The sequence below is a fragment of the Vicia villosa genome, linkage group LG3 (assembly GCF_029867415.1).
Source record: "Vicia villosa cultivar HV-30 ecotype Madison, WI linkage group LG3, Vvil1.0, whole genome shotgun sequence".
In the NCBI taxonomy this organism is placed as follows: domain Eukaryota; kingdom Viridiplantae; phylum Streptophyta; class Magnoliopsida; order Fabales; family Fabaceae; genus Vicia; species Vicia villosa.
In genome coordinates this window covers 25,000,759-25,020,895 of record NC_081182.1, presented here as the reverse complement: position 1 = coordinate 25,020,895, position 20,137 = coordinate 25,000,759, and positions in this window count along the sequence as shown.

Below are 20,137 nucleotides of genomic sequence, written 5' to 3'. Positions count from 1 at the left end.
CTGACTCCCTATATTTCACTTTCGCGTTTGTTTTAGTCCCTAAAATCAAAACCCGCAGGAAAATTCACAGGAAAACCTGCAGATTTTTCTGCGGATTTTGGCTTTAGGGACTAAACCGCAAGCAAAAAGTAAGATATAGGGACTCATACCAACAAAAAAATTTACAGGGACGAAAATCAAAAACTCGCTAACTTACAGGGACCAAAGGTGCATTTAAGCCAAAAGTAATAATTATAATTTCAAACATTTTTTGACAAAGAAATTAAATTTTATTTAAATATTTTAATTAATTAAATTCAAATATTTTTATTACTTTACCTTCTACGATCTATAAGTGGAATAATTAAAAGATTTATTTTAATACTTAAAACAATTTGCATTTATAACGTATTTGGCAAATATTTTATCTCAATTTTCTCTTTCTTCATAAATATTTTATCTCAATTTTCTCTTTCTTCATAAATTTTATTATTATTTTCAAATATTATTTTCTTTTTTATATTCATCGAATTTCTCTTTAATTTTTCTCATTTTTTTTCATTCATAATTTTTTTTAGCTTCTATTTTTTTATTAATTTTTTTATCTTCTATTATTCACATATTTTATAACAAAATTATATTTTGTATTAAAAAAATTTATTGATCTAAATGTTTTTACGGGTACCAGATATTTTTCTATACATTCAATTAATTTTTTTACGGGTACCAGACTTTTTCCTATACATTCAATTATTATTTTTTCACGGGTACCAGACACTTTTTTATACATTCAATTATTATTTTTTCACGGGTACCAGACACTTTTCTATACATTCAATTATTATTTTTTAACGGGTACCAGCCATTTTTCTATTAAAAAAAACATACATCTGAAACAAATGCGCGTCCCGTACCAGAACCCGTGCGAACGCACGGGTTTGTTACTAGTTTAATATTGTGACGAGTATAATCTACGAGAGTTTTTCAATCCACCCCTTGAAATTCTTAGTCATCTGACCGAAATTTCAATTATGCCCCCTATTTTCGTAGATGCACATCTGAAAGCACATTCTTTTTTAAAAAATTTGTTTTTTCTGTAGGTGCACCTAAGGAAGCATTTTAAACTAGTGTTTGTTGGCAAAGCTAATTTAGCTCTTATTGCATAGCTAAAATTCATTCATTATCTTGAAGTGCTTCTTCACAGGAAGTTGGTTCTATTAGAGACACCAGTCATAGAACAGTTTCTTCAAATTTCTTGAGCATGGATCTAGTTCTGACATGTTCAGTTTTGTCTCCTATAATCGATTCTTCAGATATTGTTTTCTTTTGTCTTGGTCTCTTATGAACTGATGAAACTCCATAGGGATCTAATAATCAAGTGCTTTGACTCTGCTACATAGGACATATGTTCTGAGTCGAACTCAATATCTGTTGAGTTTCCTTCTGATGTTGTAGTCATGAATGCCATGTTGGCATGCTCCTCGTCAGATTCATATATGATGCTTTAGAGTTAGAGTCATCCCATGTTGCCGCAAGACCTTTTTTGCCCTTGAAACTTCATTTTCTGAAGTCTTCCCTTTTGGTGTTTTCTTTCTAGAGCTTTGGACATTCATTTCTGTAGTATTCTGGCTCCTTGCATTCATAGCACGTAACTTCTCTACTTGATCTTCTTTCACCAGAAGTTTCTGAATGATCTTCTCTACTTGTGGAACTCTAGAAGTTATTTTGTGTTTTCCTTCAGAGTTGTTTAACTCTTCTGGACAAAAGTGATAGCTCATCCTCGTCATCAGAAACTTCATCTTCAGAATCACCAAATTTTTCAGCTTGGAAAGTCTTGTTCTTTTCTAACTTAGTCCTTTCTGATTTGGACTTTTGAGCAACTGATTTTCCTCTTTTCTGAGGTTCATCTTCTTCTAGCTCTATTTCACGACTCCTTAAAAAATTGACTAGTTCCTCAAGAGTTAAGTTGTTCAGATCCTTAGCAAGTTTTAACGCAGTTTCCATAGGTCTCCATTTCTTGGATCGACTTCTGATGAACTTCGTAACATGATCAGCAGTAGTATAACCCTTGTCCAGAACCTTTAGTCCTGCACCAAAGTTTGAAACCTTGAAAACATAGTTTCTAAAGTTTCTTCTTCTTTCATCTTGAAGGATTCATATTTTTCAATAAAGGACAAGGCCCTAGTTTTTTTTACTTGATCATTTCCTTCATGCGTCATTCTTAAAGAGTCAAGAATATCTTTTGTTGTATCTTTGTTTGTGATTTTTTTTCATACTCATTATAAGATATAACATTAAGAATGATGGTTCTAGCTATGTGATGAATTTTGAACAAGCGTTTTTGCTCATCATTCATTCTGTTTATGGGAATAGGAACACCAATAGCAGTAACAGGTGTTACCTAACCATTTGTAACAATTTCCCAAAGATCAATATCATATCCTAGAAAGAAACTTTATAATCTATCTTTTCAATAGTCAAATCTTTCTTCATCAAAGATTGGAGGTTTAGCATTGTAATTATCTCTCACTTGAGTGTTAGGAGCGGCAGCCATTTAGAAATTTTTCTCATACTGGACCTCTCTACACGGTTAAGTGTTTGATAAAAATCAATAAAAAGTTGGAGCTCTGATGCCAATAGAAGGTTGAGAAAAACACAAGAAAGGGGGTTTTGAATTGGGTTTTCTAAAAATTTGGTTCTTTTACAAAATATGTTGAAATAGTTAGAGAGATAGTTCAAAACAAGAATGAAAAGAACACTATCGATTATCCAGGTTCACCTTAGAAAAGGCTAATCTTATCCATCTGCCAAGGTGATTTCGCCTTAGAAAAGGACTTAATCCACTAATCTTGAAAGATTACAAACATTCTCTAAGAGTCTAGAAAGACACCTTATCCCTCTCAAGTACACAGACTTACAACCTAGTCACTTGATGAATACAAATCTCAACAGATTTACAGATGGAATGTTTACAAGATATTGCTTCTAAGAAAACAGATTGAAACATAAACAGTTTTAGCTCAAATGTTAACATAATCTATAAGCAGCAGCTCTTGTGTTCTTACAGATTCTTGGATACTAGATTTCTCACAATGGAGTATTTAGTGAAGTTTCTCTAAGATATTTCTTTCTCTCTATTCTCTTTGAAGTCTTATTGGCTGAGTTTGAAAATATTGCTTGAGTAGTGTTGTAGTTCTTCAGCTTTTTTAAAAAAAAGTATTTCATATATATAGTCCAATGAGTAGATGACCGTTGATATAGGACAAGAAGACGCTTTCCTTGATGCAACGACTCCAAAAAGTCTTGGGGAACAGTGAGCACACAAGAGACAGAATCGTACAATACGTCCTGCAAAAGTGGAAAAGATGATGTAATGTTGTACCATATTGCTTCTTTTGCAAGATTTTTATCATTCCTCGTTTAGGATGTACTTCTTATCTGAAGTAGAAAGAGTAGTAAAGAGATCAGGTAACGTAGACGTTCTAAGAGAAACAACTCTTCATATTCAAAAGGAAGTATTCAGAGTCAAGAACACCAGCCTATTTGAACGACACGTTTTGATATTTGAACTGGCAGCAACAAGCGTATTTGAATTGACTTATGATTTCTGAGTAGTCGTTTTGCTTTAGAGTAGTTGTAAATCCATTTTCTAGGGAGTCATTCAACATTCTTCAGAACTGCTGATGTCACTTCAGAATTGAGATGAATAGTTCTTCTAATGTGTGATGATGCTTATTCTGATGATTATCTACACAGCAATCCTAATCAACCAAAATAATGAATCTGCACACTTAAAAAACTATTAGAGTATAAAATTGTTTTATACGAATATATGTATTGTTATCATCAAAACTTAAAGATTGAATACAGAACCAAATCTTGTTCTAAAACAAGTACCACTGGTCCTTGAATCTCTCTTCATCTCTTGTTGTGACCATTAGCATAATCTCATATTTTTCGTGCTTTGCAAACTTTACATCATTTTCTCGATTCTTTTATTTTTCTCGATAATCACTAAAGTAGTGACCATACTTTTGACAATTGAAACACTTAATGTGACTTTTGTCGGGTTTTCATCCACCGCCTCTTCCTCAGTTTGCAACACTACCGTTTTTGTTGCTTTGGTATGAGTGTTTTCTCTAATTCAACCAGCTTCCTTCTTTCTGATTTCGACCACTTGAATTATTGTAGCCTCCTCTACCTTTGTTTTCATTCCAACTTCCTTTGCTTTTCTTTTGCCTTGTTGACTGGGCCTGTAGAGCCACATCACTCTTCGATTTTCCTGCAACTCTTTTAGTCATTCTTTGTTCATGTGATTCAAGCATCCCTTAAAGCTCTTCCTTTGTCAATGTCGGTAAATCTTTCGACTCTTCTATGGAAACTACCACGTGGTTGAACTTTGGAGCCAATGACCTCAAGATCTTAATGTCAAAACTTCTCCACATACCTTGATTTGAGTCACCAATTTTGAAATCCTAGTGAAGAAATCAGTTATGCTTTCACTTTCTTCCATCTGAAGAAATTCATACGTTCTTTTGTGAGTTTGTAATCTCACCTCTTTCACCTTTTTTACGCCTCCAAACGACTTTTCCAGGATTTTTCATGCTTCTTTTGCAGATTCTACCTTACTTACTTTTTTGAAATTATCTGGACTCACACATTGAGGAATTATAAAGAGAGCTTTATAATTCGTCTTCTTAAATCCTTTGTGTGCAACCTTTTCTTCATCCATCACATTTTCTGCAAGCAGTTCTACCTCTTTCTTTCACAAGATCCCAAAGATCTTGATAACAAAAAACAACTTTATCTGCTTGCACCAATTTTCATAGTTGTAAAATTTCAGAATTGGAAGACTCGGCAAAAAGTGTCTGTTCGAATGATTTATCGCCATCGTGACTTTTTCCAAGAATCGCTCAGCTAGTGCTCTAGATACTAGATGTTGAAAATCCACCTAACATATGGAGAATTTCTATCAAACTTGATGAACAAGATTGTTATCAATACACAATAGTAATGAAAGAAAGAATTAAAGTGTGTTTGGATGGAGCATTTTAATGATGGAAAGTAATTTTTTGAGGGAATTGAAAATGATTTGACCAAAATTCATTGTTTGGATGAAAAATATGGAGAATTGTTAAAATGATTTAAATTTATGAAGTATTTATTCAAATTAAATTTAAAGAATTTCAAATGACACCATAAAAAGTAAAGAATTTAAAATTGCTCCATAACTTGAGTGTTAAATTGTTTATTAATAATTTTTCAAAATTTGCAAGATGGTCTTTATATTTTTTTAAAATTATAAATTTATCCTAAAAATTTTTATAAAATTGCAAATAAGTCCCTAATAATTTCCAAAATTTTCAAAATAGTCCCTTAAAATTTTTGAAAATCGCAAATTAGTCCCCCTATTTTTCATATTTTAAATTTGGCCCAAAAGTTTTTAAATTGATGAAAATGAACAAAAAAATTTAACAATGAATCATTTTAATATTCCATCCAAACAAAAGAATTTAAAATTAAATGAATTTCAATTGAATCATTTGAATTGCTTAGACTTTTAAATTTCTTAAAAATTCTTAATTGCTTCATCCAAACACAATTATAAGATTTTATGAAATTGGAGAAGAAATTGATGATTTTCTGCATAGTTTCTCTCTGCCCGCAAACTATGGAAAATCTTATTCACTTTGCAACGGCAAAATTCTATGAATTTCTTAGTTACAATATAGGGGTTACTCCATATTTATAAATTTAGGTTGCTTTCTCCCTAAGCCAAAATCCAAAACTACAAAATCCCAAAGTACCTATTTTGGTCTAAGTCGAAATCTTGTGTCAAACAATCTGCTTCGATATTTCAACATCTAATACTACTCGACACACAGTAATTTCGACATATACATGATTTTGACACAAAGAATTACACACTTAACAAAGAGGAGGATTTGTCAAAAAAAAAACAAGGAGGAGGAAAAGCATACACATGGCAACAATACTTGCTCACACCTCATTCACCATATGTGGCTTCATTCCAACCTCAACTTTTTTTATTATTTACTCTCAGTCAAAAAATATTTTTTCCATCTTTTTCAATTGTTTATTTAATATTTGACGAATATAATATATTTTTAATATTTACTAGTAGGAGATTGGTGCGTTCACATGGATCCATTAATTTTAATTGGTATATAATTTATTTGAATGTACTTGTAAATATAAAATGTTAAATTAATTTTAGAATGCACAATGATCATATCAAATAAATAATATATTAAAATTGTCCTAAATTATTGAATATTTTTAAACTTGTAATAGATCATCATTTTAAATATTTTTCAATTTGAAAAATGCTTATATGTGAAAAACAAAAAATAGAAAATTTTAATTGTCAAAAATATACATCACAAAATATTTCTGAATTTGCTATCCATCCAATACTAATATTTGATAACACAACTCAAAGTCAAACATATCTCAATTCATCAAACCAAGCCAATAACAAATGTACATAATTGAGAAAAAGAAAAATTTAGAGTGAATGAATGATAGTTGATAGCATGCTCATGATAACAATGAAATGGCCAAAACAAAAACATTAATAGTAAGAAGTTGAAGTCATTGAAGTGATTTTAAAGCCTTGAACTTTTAAAAGAAGTGTTGTTTTTAAATGGAAGCGGTGACTCTACTTTTGCAATCCATCAGTGATCTTTTTCTCACCTTCGTATATATGCGACTTTATGTTAACATTGCAAATAATTTCAAAATAAAAAAATGAATACTTTGAATATTACTAAACATTGAATACTCACATCTAGAAATTTCTACTGGTTCCATTTGCCAGGAATTCCCCCCAAAACATCTAGGACAAGAAAGTTATGCCAGTATTACAATTATCTCACCATCCATCAACAAATAACATAGATAAAATATAAAAGTTTGCTTAAGAATTTCATACTAGCAATATCAGCTAGTTTTTCTAATAAGAAAGAAAAAAACTAAATAGTTGGCCAAAAGACCTTATTAAAGGGAATACATGTATGTAGTCCAGATGTTCATGGTATAATTGAAAAAATATAGCAAGTAAAGCATGCAAGACACTATACTTTAAACATCCTTCACCAATCCATTGAAATCAGTATCCTCTGATCCCATATCCTTGGATCTAGGATGAGTTTCATGCCGACCATACTCTTCAATAGGTATCCCTCGCCTCGTAGGGGAAGAAGATTGGGACTCTGCATTTGCACTTTTCGTGAGCTATGACCCGTGCATCTTGGTATGTTACTTCTTCAATATGAAAATGCAACAACCTCTTTAGATTTAAATAATAAAAACATAAAAGCTATACAATTTGTCAGCAGAATTCAAAAGTTCAAATTGGCTCTTAATAATAACCTAATCATATATAACTTGCATCAAAGATAAACAAAAAGAAACATTAAGAATTAAAATATCCTTGAACATGTCATATATTTCTCTTGTTTTATGGGGGAAACATCTAGAATTAAAATATCCCTGAATAATATTATCTTCAAAGAGAAATAGAGAAGAATATAAAAAAAATGTAAACATACACTAACTTTTTATGCTAAATAAAAATACTAACTTTTAAATGTGAGCCTAACTACAAAAATGAGATAAAACTTGGTTGTGATTGTAAATAATTTAATATTTTTGAGAAGCAAAAGATTTATTTGGATTTTAAATATGACCTCACAAGTAGAACAATACAACCATGACATATCTCGAAAATTGGAATGATGAAAAACACGGACCAAAATACTAGGGATGGCAAAACGGGCCGTGGCCCGTCGGGCCGGCCCGCGCACCCGCCAAAAAATGGTGGGTTGGGTTGGGATTTTAGGTCCGCCGCTCGCCAAAGTCCGCCCCACTAAAACCTGCCGCCCGCCATACCCGCCCCGCCAAAGCCCGCCCCTCCTCCAAAATTCACTCTTTTTTTAGTTAATTTTAGTAATTGCAATTCTTGATGGTTTATTTTATACATTTATTTATAAATATATGTAATATTTTTTTTAAGTAAATTTGATAAAAAGTTGTTTTTATAAAAAATTGTTTTAAAAAATAAGTGAAAAATTTAATTAAAAGGTAAAAAAAGCCTATTAATCTATTAAAAAAAATATAAATAAAAATAGGCGGGTAAACCCGCCGTGCGCCAACCCGCCATCTTGGCGGGGCGGGCATGACTTTTATGCCCAATTTACTTGGCGGGCATGCCCGCCCCGCTCGTTTTTTGGCGGGTATAAGGCGGGGCGGGCGGGGCTGGCGGCCCGTTTTTCCACCCATACAAAATACCTTGAGCTTCAGCCGTGTTGAAGTACAGAAATTGTAAATATGGAAGAAGAAACAGAAACTTTGATATTTGTGTGAAAATACTCGGTAGATTTTGCAGCAAAAAGGATGGAAGTGGACATACCTATTGATGTTGATGCAGAAAAATGAAAGGTAATGAGAGAGAAGTGAAATAGAGAAAGAAGATGGGTGAGGGAAAGAGAGATTGAGAAAGTGATGAAGTGAAAGAGGGGGCAGCCACGATCGGATAAGGAGAAACAATTGTCAATGATAATATTTCTCGAAACAAAAATCCAATCAATATTTTAGGAAGGCCGTGATATGAAGAGTAGGAATATGACTTTAGTTTTTTCATTTGCGGTGGCGGTGGCCGTATATAGGATGGTGAAAGTAGCGACATTTGTGCTAGGGTTTGGGGAGGGAGAGAGAGAGAAAGAGAGAGAGAGAGAGAGAGAGAGAGAGAGAGAGAGAGAGAGAGAGAGAGAGAGAGAGAGAGAGAGAGAGAGAGAGAGAGAGAGAGAGAGAGGAAGTAGCGACACATGTAAGGGAATGTGACGTGGAGGGTTTTAATTGGGACATTTGTTGTTTACTGATAAGTCTTTTTAGTAGTGTAATAATTTTGAACATAATGGGTAATTTAGGCAAAGCATGCAATTGATTTGTTATAGTGAGATAGTAGATTCTTTTATTGATGAAATATAGGTTAGTTGAGTATAGGCATGCAAAATGGCGAGTTGGGACGATTTTTTTCTCCCTCGAATTCATACTCAAATTCTCAAACATTTATCGTTCCCCGTCTCGATCCTTAATAAGAATAAAAGAATTAAAATTAAAATCTATTAAAAATTAGTTCTGGTTGGGTTAGAGTATCTCCGCAACCATTCATTTAGTAAAATCATATTTTTAATAAAAATATTTATTTTTTCAACAACAAATTTCATTAAAAGTAATAAAATAAAACAATTTCAAAATATTTCATACCTACATTTCAAATATTTTAAGGGTTTAATGGAGATGCACTGACAATATAAAAAAGTTTTACAGTATCATCCAATAGGAATATATCACTCTGACATGTCATACAAGTGATTTAAAATTTTTCAGTTTGACTTGAAGGAATACATGATCGTAATTGATTAATAGTGTTAAATTAATTTACATTGTCAGTGCATCATCCCTTTTCTCATATTTTAAATAAAAAATACAAATTAAAATATCATGAACACGTACTTAATATTCTAAATTAACAAAATTAAATAATAAACTACATAATAAAATAAACGGGGCGGATTCCAGAGACAGAGCTATTGTTGTGAAAGAGTGGGCCCATGCCCCACCACATTTACCATAATTTTAATAATAATAATATTAATAATACATTTAAATATTAAGTATGCTAAATATTAGGAATAAACTTCTCTCATGTCCCTCACTTAATTAATAATGATTCAATTTCTAACTAATATCATTCCATGATATCTATATGTCACCACGTCTCCAACCTTTTTTTTTTAAATAATTATTTTCATAAATAAAATAAAATAAAATAAAACTATCTCTTCTTTTTCTATTCCTATTAATTTTTCTTGTTTTCCTATTCCTATTAATTTTCCTTGTTTTTCCTATTCCTATTAATTTTCCTTGATTCTTTTCAAACACAAACAAATTACTTTGGTATTCCTTCTTCTCTCAAAGTGTTTCTCTATTACTATTTTCTTTTTCATTGTTGATCTTTTAAAAGGCAAATTTTTTTAATAAATTTATGAGTTTTATAATTTATTTTTATTATTATGATAAGAGTGAAAATATATTATTACCTTATTGAGTTTGAGATTGCGTTAATGGTGGAAAATTTATTAGAGTTTTCTAGTTCTTATTTGAAATTGTTGTGTGTATCAACTTTATACTATTAGTATGAATTCATTTTGAATATAATTTTAATTGTTATATTTCTTCCTTTTTTTATAATATTTAGTAATAAGCAATCGAAAAGTATTTCAAAAGAAAATCAACAGAGCAATCATCAAGTTCTAATCCTCAAACACTTAATGAAAGTGGAAGCATCAAATCGGATCCCCTTTTGAAAAAAGATTTTTAGAGTTTGAATTTGAAAAACTTCCTAATGATCACGATTTAAGGCCAAAAATACCATATTATCATCTGAGTGATAGAGATGAAATTAGAATATATTATTTGCAAAAGGGTCCTTGTCAATCAAAAGAGATTAATTTTCCACAAAGAAAATTTGGAGATACATTTCGTAAGTTTAATTCAGATTGGTATTTAAAATATGGCAGTTGGTTGGAATATAGTCAAAGTGAGGATGTTGCATATTGTTTATGTTGTTATCTTATGAGGTCACATGTAGAAGAACATAAAGGTTGTGGTGATTCCTTTATAACAGAAGGCTTTACAAATTGGAAAAAAAAGTGAAAGGTTTTGAGTTCATCTTGGAGATACAAATAGCTCTCATAATCAAGCATGGAGAAATTTTCAAGCCCTAATGAAACAAAAGCAACATATTGAAGGCGTCTTGTGTAAACAATCCAATCAAGTTAAAGAGGATTATCGAATTCATTTGACCGGTGTAATTGATTGCATTCGATTTTTATTAGCTCAAGGTTTAACTTTTGGTGGTAATGATGAGTCAATTTCATCTAGAAATAAGGGAAAATTTCTTGAACTTATGAAATTTCTTATTAACCACAATGAACCTATTTATAAAGTTTGGAAAAATTGTCGTGGAAATCTTAAGTTAACATCTCCTGATATTCAAAAGGATATTGTTAGAGCTGCTGCAAGTGTCACCACACAAGTTATACTTGATGATCTTGGAGATGATTTATTTGCTATTTTAATTGATGAATCTCGTGATATTTTAGTGAAGGAGCAAATGGTTGTGGTTGTACGTTATGTGAATAATGAAGGGAAAGTTATTGAGCGTTTTCTTGGTGTTGTTCATGTTTAAAATACTAGCTCTCTAACACTGAAATTGGCTTTGAAGTCATTATTTGCAAAAATATGGATTAAGTTTGTCAAGGATACGTGGACAAGGATACGATGGAGCAAGTAATATGCAAGGTGAATACAATGGTCTAAAAAGCTTGATATTAAAAGAGAATAGTTCTGCATTTTTTATTCATTGTTTTGCACATCAACTCCAATTAGCTTTTGTTACATTAGTAAAAAAACATTCTAAAATTTCTCTATTTTTAATTTGGTTGCTAATTTGTCTAATGTTGTTGGAGCATCATGTAAGCGCCGAGATATTCTTCGTGAAAGTCAAGCTACAAAGGTGAAAGAAGCATTACAACAAGGAGAAATCTCTAGTGGGCGTGGCTTGAATAAAAAAATTACAATTAAGAAGGCGGGGGAAACAAGATGGAGCTCACATTATGGTACATTACTTAGTATAGTTTCTCTATTCTCTTCTATGATTGATGTGTTAGAAATGGTTGAGGAAGATGGTAGTGATTTAGATACAAAAAAAAGGTGAAGCACTAATTCTAATGAATTATGTGCAATCTTTTGAATTTATTTTCATCTTGCACTTGATAAAAAAAATGTTTTAGGAATTACACATGATTTATCTCAAGCATTATAAAGAAGTGATCAAGATATTGTAAATGCTATAAAGTTAGTAAAAGTATCCAAAATAAGACTGCAAGATATAAGAGATAATGGGTGGGATTCTTTGTTGAATGATGTATCATTATTTTTGTGAGCATAATGATATTGACATTCCAAACATGGATGACACTTTTCAACCAGCACAAAAAAAGTCAAAGAGAAAAATGGAGAAAGTATCTAATTTACATCATGATCACACTGAATTGCACCATATAATTAACTCGATTTGCACATGTTTTTCATTACTTTTTAGGTTATTTTCCTGTGTTATGTTGGTTCTTGGCTCGTTTTTCCGGTATTGTCCCTTTTATTCACTCTTCTGAAGAAAACAAGTGAAAAAGCCAGAAAAATCGGGATTTCTAGTCGTTTTACACACATGGCGTATAGCTCAGCGCCGACTATAGGGAGCGCGATGAAGTGTCCCGTTTCATCCAGAGGGGTAACTGCCACGTTCCCAAGATCTCCACCTCGGCCTGCTCCGCGGGCGCGGTCTTTGTTAAATGCTTCCCGCTTAAAAGGAGTTGAAGGGCATTCCTGTCTTTACGCAACTCAAGGAACCTCTATAAATAATTTTTCGTTTTTCATTTTTTCATTTCATCCAAGATTAGTTACAAACTTAAGTCATATATTGTCAGATCTTGTAAGTGATAATCCCTTCACATCGAAGAGTTATCTCACTGTTGATTGAGTCTGTTGTAACACCCGGAAAAATAATTATTTGCTTAATTTAGTCATTTCTGACGTTTATTGAGATTTTCGCGTTTTGGGACGATTTAGTCGGTATTGGTTCGGGATAGCGGGTCGATATATAATCGAAAATTTTAATATTTTTAGTATTAAAAATATTATTGAGTTAATGTTTAGCGTTTTGGGAATTTTCCGAGTAATTAAGATTAAACCGGAAATATAAGACACTGAGTATTCAGTCGGTATATTAAAATAATCGGATTTTATTTTTATGGAATATAAGTGGAAGTATTATTTTTACATTAAGTTTAGAAATTATATTGAGCCTATATTATGGTGTCATTAAGTATTAAGGAGGTATGCATATTAGGCCCATTAATGGTAATAACTAAGTGGTGGTATCACTTTTTCTTTTAGAAATAAATCAGTAGAGGTTGAAACCGAGACAAGAGAAAGAAAAAAGAAGAAAAAGCTAGGGTTGTGGAGAGGAGAAGAAGGAGACCAAAGGGTTGCTCTCAAGTGTCATTTTTCCCCAAAATTTCTATTGAAGTTCCTTAGAGTTGCACTCAATCCAAGGTAAGGGGAGATTTTTTCTACCTAAGTGGGAATATGATGGATTGTATGTGGGTTTAGGGTATAGATTTGTCATTGTGTTGTGTTAAATTGGATTTCTGTTGTTGTTTAAAAAAAAATAGAATTGTTATGTTCATATAAAAAAAGATAGAATTGTTAAGTTCATATTATTGTTCATTGAAATTGGAATATTGATACAATTCTGTGCGAAGAAAACGAAAGAAAGAAATAGGAACTGTGCGCCTTGCCAGTCGACACTTCTTCCGTTTCCAGTTTTCATTGTGTGTGTTCCTACTTTTCATTGTGTACATATCATCACTAATGCACATATATATAATATCTATAATGGGATATGAGATGAAATAAAGTACCCATTAAATGCCAACTACTATTTTCGATTCATGCAATGTATGCTGTGTGTTAATTTTGTTGTTGTTCATATATGTGTTTCCATTGTTTGCATACATATATAGTATTAGAGAAACATATAATGTTAATATAATGTTCATATATGTTTTGCTATGTGTTGCTGTTCATATAATGTAAATTTTCCATTATTAGAGAAACATATGTATTAGTATATTATATTGGAAAATGGAACCAAAGTTATGAAATGGAAATGTAATTCAAAACAGTTCCGTTTGACCGAAATAGCTGAATTAAGCGGTATAATTAATTGTCCGGAATTTGATGAAATTTTACGTGGTAGCTAAGTTTAATTAGTAGATTAATGTGGTAGCGATATTTTGCTGAAATTGTGCTATATTACGAACCGACCGAAATTGTGTGGATTTGAGTATCCTTTATATTAAATGTTGGTTTTGGAATAGAAAGTGAAATAGTAAATTGGAAAATGAATTGAAAATAGAATATTGAATTAAATTAATATAGTGTAATATTAACTGGTTGATTAAATTAATAGTTGAATAAATTTCACTAAGTCTATTTAATTGGAAAATACTTAGACTTGGATAAATTATTCGGTTTATCGGTAAATTACGGTATCTTGAGAATTTGAACGTAATCGTGATTTGGTTGAATATTTATGTTGGGAATAATATATTGCTATGTCAATGATGTTGTCTTGATAAATAATATTATGTCTAATTGAATTAGTTGATAATTGGAAGTTGATTCAGTTTACTTGATAAATTAGCATGTTGAGATTATCTTACGAATTGATCGAAAATTATGGTTTTGATTTGGATGACTTTGTTAATATGTGAAATTGAGTAATTGTGCCGATGTGCCGAAACGCGATGATAATTGTAATAATCTTGATGATATGCGAATTGTATATTTGTGAAGATTTTGTTAACACATGAAGTTGTATGTTTGTTGTGATATGCCGAAGCATGAGGATATATATGTAATGACTTGTTTATATGCGAAGTTGTATAATTGCAATGATGTGTCGAAACATGAAGATGTTTTGTGATGATTTGTAATACGTGATGTTGTATATATTTGTGATGATGGTTTTGTGACTACGTGAAGATGAAATATTATGGTGACGTGAATTACCTCGTATAGATGGTAATTGATTGTGATATAGGCTTATGCCTCGTGACGATATGTGACTGTGATGAGTATGTTGTATTGTCTTGTTTGTCGAGTCACATTTCATATGCATACTCTGTGACGGCCTGGATTGGCAAAGTAGTGACGAAGGCTTATGCCTTGTGCCTCTGAATTGGGCAATTGGTGATGGGGGTTGAAGCTCCGATTGGTACCACATGCATATGCACAGTTGAGTCGCATTTGAGTCGTTTTCCGTTGTTGTTGGTTGGAGTTATTGAGTATGCATTGCGATGCTTATATGACGATATAGATGCTTATATGTTGACTTGTTGAAAATGCTTATATATTGATAATGACGATTATATGATGACTTGTCGAATATGTTTATATGTTGATATCATGATTATTCATTGATGATGTTCTTTGTGTTGTTTATGTTGATGTTGTATGAGGCGGTGATTCATTTATATTCTTTACCTAATATATGATTTATCATGATCCTATTTATATAGTTTGATATCTCACCCTTGCTGCTGATGTTTCCCCTACCATGGGAAATGGGCAGGCACTCAAGTATAGCTGTGGAAATTTGTCGCTTCATCGAGTCATGTTGGTGTGTCGCTCTGATACGTAGCACTCGGGGGGTGTTTACATTGTTGTTCTATGTTGTTAATGTTTTAGTTGTTGTTATTATAACCGTTGAATCTAAGTTGAATAATATGAAGTACTTGTTATACTTCCAAGTTGTTTGAGTTGAATAAAGCTGATAGTTGACTGTTATTCGAATGCTATGTATCATTGTTAAATGACATACAAGTTGAAGTTTTAAGTTGATATGTGATACTCCAATATGTTGTTTGAAATTTTAAATACTCTAATATTTTTTGCATTATAATTTCGGGTAGAATTTGGGGTGTTACATCTGTAATCGAGTTTGGAGCACTTTTGTAGAAGTTAATCCTGCCGCCATTTACATTCCAGTTGCAATTTACTTTCCTGTACCATACTTTGGTTTATTTAACTGCCTCGCTATACATTACTTTATTTCCCCCACTCGCTTTTAATTACCATGTCTACATGCTTTTATATGCCTACTTTTATTTCCATGTCTGGCTAAATATTTAAGGGTTAGAATGTAAGGATCGCTGTCATGATTATGTTCCAAATGTTGTATTACTAGAAATACTATTGAGGATGTTTTAACTTTTAATTCAAGTTTGTTGTACTCAAAATTTTTATGGGTAAGATCGAAAGTCGTCCATACTTGAGATTGAACTTGATTAGTTTTTTAACCCAACAAAAAGGGCGAAACCAGTTTGTTTAGTTAATTAGAAATCTTTAATATATTTTTAGAAAACAATTTTGAAACTATTTTCGGACGCGTTTATGGGTTTGAAATCTGATTCTTGGCCTAAAAGCCAAGAATCTCTTCAAGTTAATCTTTCTAGTTTAAAACCACTTTTCCACTAAGACAAGCAACTAATTTCTTAAAAATAGGTTTACTACTTTAAGGTTTGAGGCACCTTTTATAAGTGACAATAAAAGGATAGGATTAAAGAGTAAACTCGGTTCTTAGTACGCAAAAGCCACAAGTTACCGTCAAATTGTTCCTTTCTATAAGTAGAAAATATTGCCCCATAAGTAGTTCTACCAACATACAATTGGAACACTGTCTGATTTGCATGAATTACATTCGAACCCGTTATTTTTATCTGCTATTTACTTTATTCTTTTATTTTCTTGCACTACACACATCTCAACTGTTCTAATCCGCCTTAGATAAGCACTTTAACAATAGAGTTGATAGATTGACGATGGTCTCTATGGTTCGATAATCTTTTATGTTACTTCGATAGGTTGTGCACTTGCAGTTTATTTTAGACTCTATATACAAACCCATCACATTATTTTCAAGTTCAATTATTTTATGAAGTGATCGATCGACAACTTCAAGAGTTGAATAATCGTTTTACTGAAGTGAATATTGATCTGCTCCTTTATGTAGCATGTTTAAGTCCAAGAAGTTCATTTTTTGCGTTTGATAAGGAGAGGTTGATTCGTTTAGCTCAGTTTTATCCTTCAGAGTTTTCTCAAGTTGAATTATTGGCACTAGATCATCAACTTGAAGACTATTTCTTAGATGTATGCTCTAACAATGATTTTTCAGAATTAGAGGGAATTAGTGATCTTTCTATCAAGCTCATAGAGATCCAAAAATATGTTGTCTATCCACTGGTTTATTTGCTTTTAAAGTTATCTCTAATATTACTGGTGGTAACTGCAACAGCTGAAAGAGCTTTCTCTGTATGAATATTATCAAGAATCAGATGCGAAATCACATGGGTGATGAAAGGTTAAATGATTGCTTAGTTACTTGCATTGAAAGAGATATTTTTGTTGATGTTGAAAATGAGAAAATCATTCAACATTTTCAAAATATAAAAAATCGTAGAGAACAATTATGATGTAAATTTATATTTTTGAAAATGACATGTTTTGCTTATATATATATATATATATATATATATATATATATATATATATATATATATATATATATATATATATATATATATATATATATATATATTTATATTGACTCAACTACTCAAAATTCCTGGCTCCGTCCCTGGCGGGTTCAGAGACGGATTCAGGGTGGGTAATACTGACCCCATTATCCAACTCATCCTCATATTTTATAATTGTGAAAAACTCAAACTCAGTCAATGCATATTTTTCCCGTCAAATTCGGGTCGAGTTTGATTAGGTCTTCACATGTATTAGTTATCAACGGGTCAGGAATTGAGCGGAGGAAGCATCCCCCTCCCTGTCCCGCCTCAAAATTTTCCCCCGTCCTCATCCACGATCTTGACACATGGGAATATTTATCCCCACCACTATGGTACCCACGAAGATCCACGAACATCGAATCTTGAGAATTTTTTTATATTTTTCAATCAAAATGATGACACCAGTATTTCGTTATTTTTTTCCTTTAAAAAAAGAAATATATTTTTCATATTTCTTTATTAAAAAATAAAAACACATCTTGTATCAATAAGAATAACCAAAAAATACAAAAGCACCCGCAGTTGCTAATATTATATTTTTTGTAAAAAAAAATATCCAACATAACATGTTCCTACCATGCATAATCCTACAAAAACTCATAACCAAAATATTTGATATTACACATAAAATATAGCAAACTAGAATTATGAAATGTGAAAAAAAATGATCGTTAGATGAATCCCTTTCCTTAAACATAATTAAACCTGCACATAAAAACAAAATTAAGAAACGTAAATTAACATTAACAAATTGAAAGAAACTAACAACAATTCTACATTATTTTAACTCCAAAAAATTGTAACATATCATAATTGTTACACCATGGTGGCAACACCAATAAATATATATATTAGAGATGAGGCGTTGGGAATTTGACTCCCCGAGATATTTGAGGTTTTGGTTTCATGCGAATTGGTGGGTTTGTTACTAGCTATTTCCTCTTTTATAGAATTTTATGTTGCACTCATTATACATATTACATAAAAATCTTTTATTTATTAAATTTTTACTTATAAAAATTGCAATTGCAGAGAAAACACGCAACCCCGCAAATCTAAGATAATAGAATTTATAAATCTCCCACAATGACCTCCCCAAAGTAACATACGCGCAAAAATAACATCACCCATAATGATGATTGTTGTTGCGATGAAGAGAATGAACAAAGAAAGACGATTGTTATGATAATGATGAATATATATGAGATGAGGAATGGAGGAGAAAAAGAGAATTGAGAATAAAAATTGATGATTATTGGTGGAGCAAGAAAAAACCTTAAGAGCCAAGCATGGATGATCAATAGGAGTGGAAGAGAAAGAATGAGGTTTCTTGGCTTCAAAGGGGGCATGAAAATGGAAGAGTCATTGTGAATCATGGAGATGATCTTACATGTGCTAGAAGAGGAGCAAATATCATCTTCATCTCATTATCACCACCTCAAATTACCAAGGTGGCTTCCCTCTCTCTTAGATTATGATATTGAGTAAAGTTTACTTATGGTAGTGTAAATCTTTAATATATAATATGGTGAATGGATGTTAGAGTTTGGAGTTAATGTATAGATGAGTTGAGGAATTAATGTCTTACTATGTGTATTTTTGTATCCTAATTATTCCTAGATGCTGAGTATTAGAGGGAGACGTTGTTGTGTGTTAAGAGTTAGGTTTTCTACTATGAAAATGTCAAATGTTCAATTATAGCTATTTGATTCAAATCAAAGATTTACTTGATTAGAATAAAAAATCAAAATTCAGCAGTTCTAATAGTTTGACTCGAATAAGAGATTTTCTTGAGTCAAATCAAAAATTAAAATTATGCAATTCTGAATGGTTGATTCAAATTAGTGATTTTCACAATTCAAATCAAAAATAGAAATTCTACAATTTTGTCTGTTTGATTCAAACCAGAGATTTGCTTAATTTAAATCAAGGAGTTCAAACGTGCATAACACCCAAATTTTTATGTTTTAAACTCTAATTGAAGTTGGGTAATGATTCCTTAAGTTTTAACATGATTCTTATCTTAAAGATCATTAAAATGTAGTGTTAACCAAGTAGTATATACTTTTGAATGAGATTAATTCAAATGAAACTATATGAATAAGGTTTTGATTTAAGGAATTAATATAAATTGTATGAAATGTAGACATTGGGAAAACCTATGTTACAGGGGGTTAATGAGTTAGGACTTGTATCTAGGAGGTTGATGAGGCATCAAATTGATAACTGCCCCTCCATCGACAAACACCTTGTTTACTAGCATTCCCTCCACCTTTGCCCTAACGAGCAATGATTTGAGATGGTACATCATTCCTAGACTTGGCTTCTCAAAAACAACCTTTTGCTCTTCTACTACACCATTGTTCATGACATAATAGTACAATGGTTTCTCACCAGACGCTTCATCTGCTAGGAAATCTTTGTCAACTTCAGAAAACTCTTACACTCGATCATTTTCAGCAGGTAATACTGACATAATGCCATAATTAAAGACAAAATCTTCACAAAAGTTATCGTCAACCATTTCATCTTTGGAAGGGGATCATATTCAGGATCTTCTTCCTCAAGAAGGGGAGTATACTCTGTACTCTCTATTGATACTATCTCTTTTTTTCCTAAAGGAGCTACCTTCGTGGCCAGGATTTGATTTGCTATGATTTTTTATTTCTGACTCAACCTTCCTTTTGGGTAGTACTTCTTCTGCCCAAGAGTTTCGACGAATTTCACTTGTGGTGTCGAGGTCTCTTTTTCAGCCTTCTTATTTCTTTGGTAACACCTCCAGTGTGCCCTAGTCATGGGATTTTTCCTTTTGTAATTAGGAGAAACCACATACCCCTTCAATTTACCTCCTTTCTCTTGAACTTTCA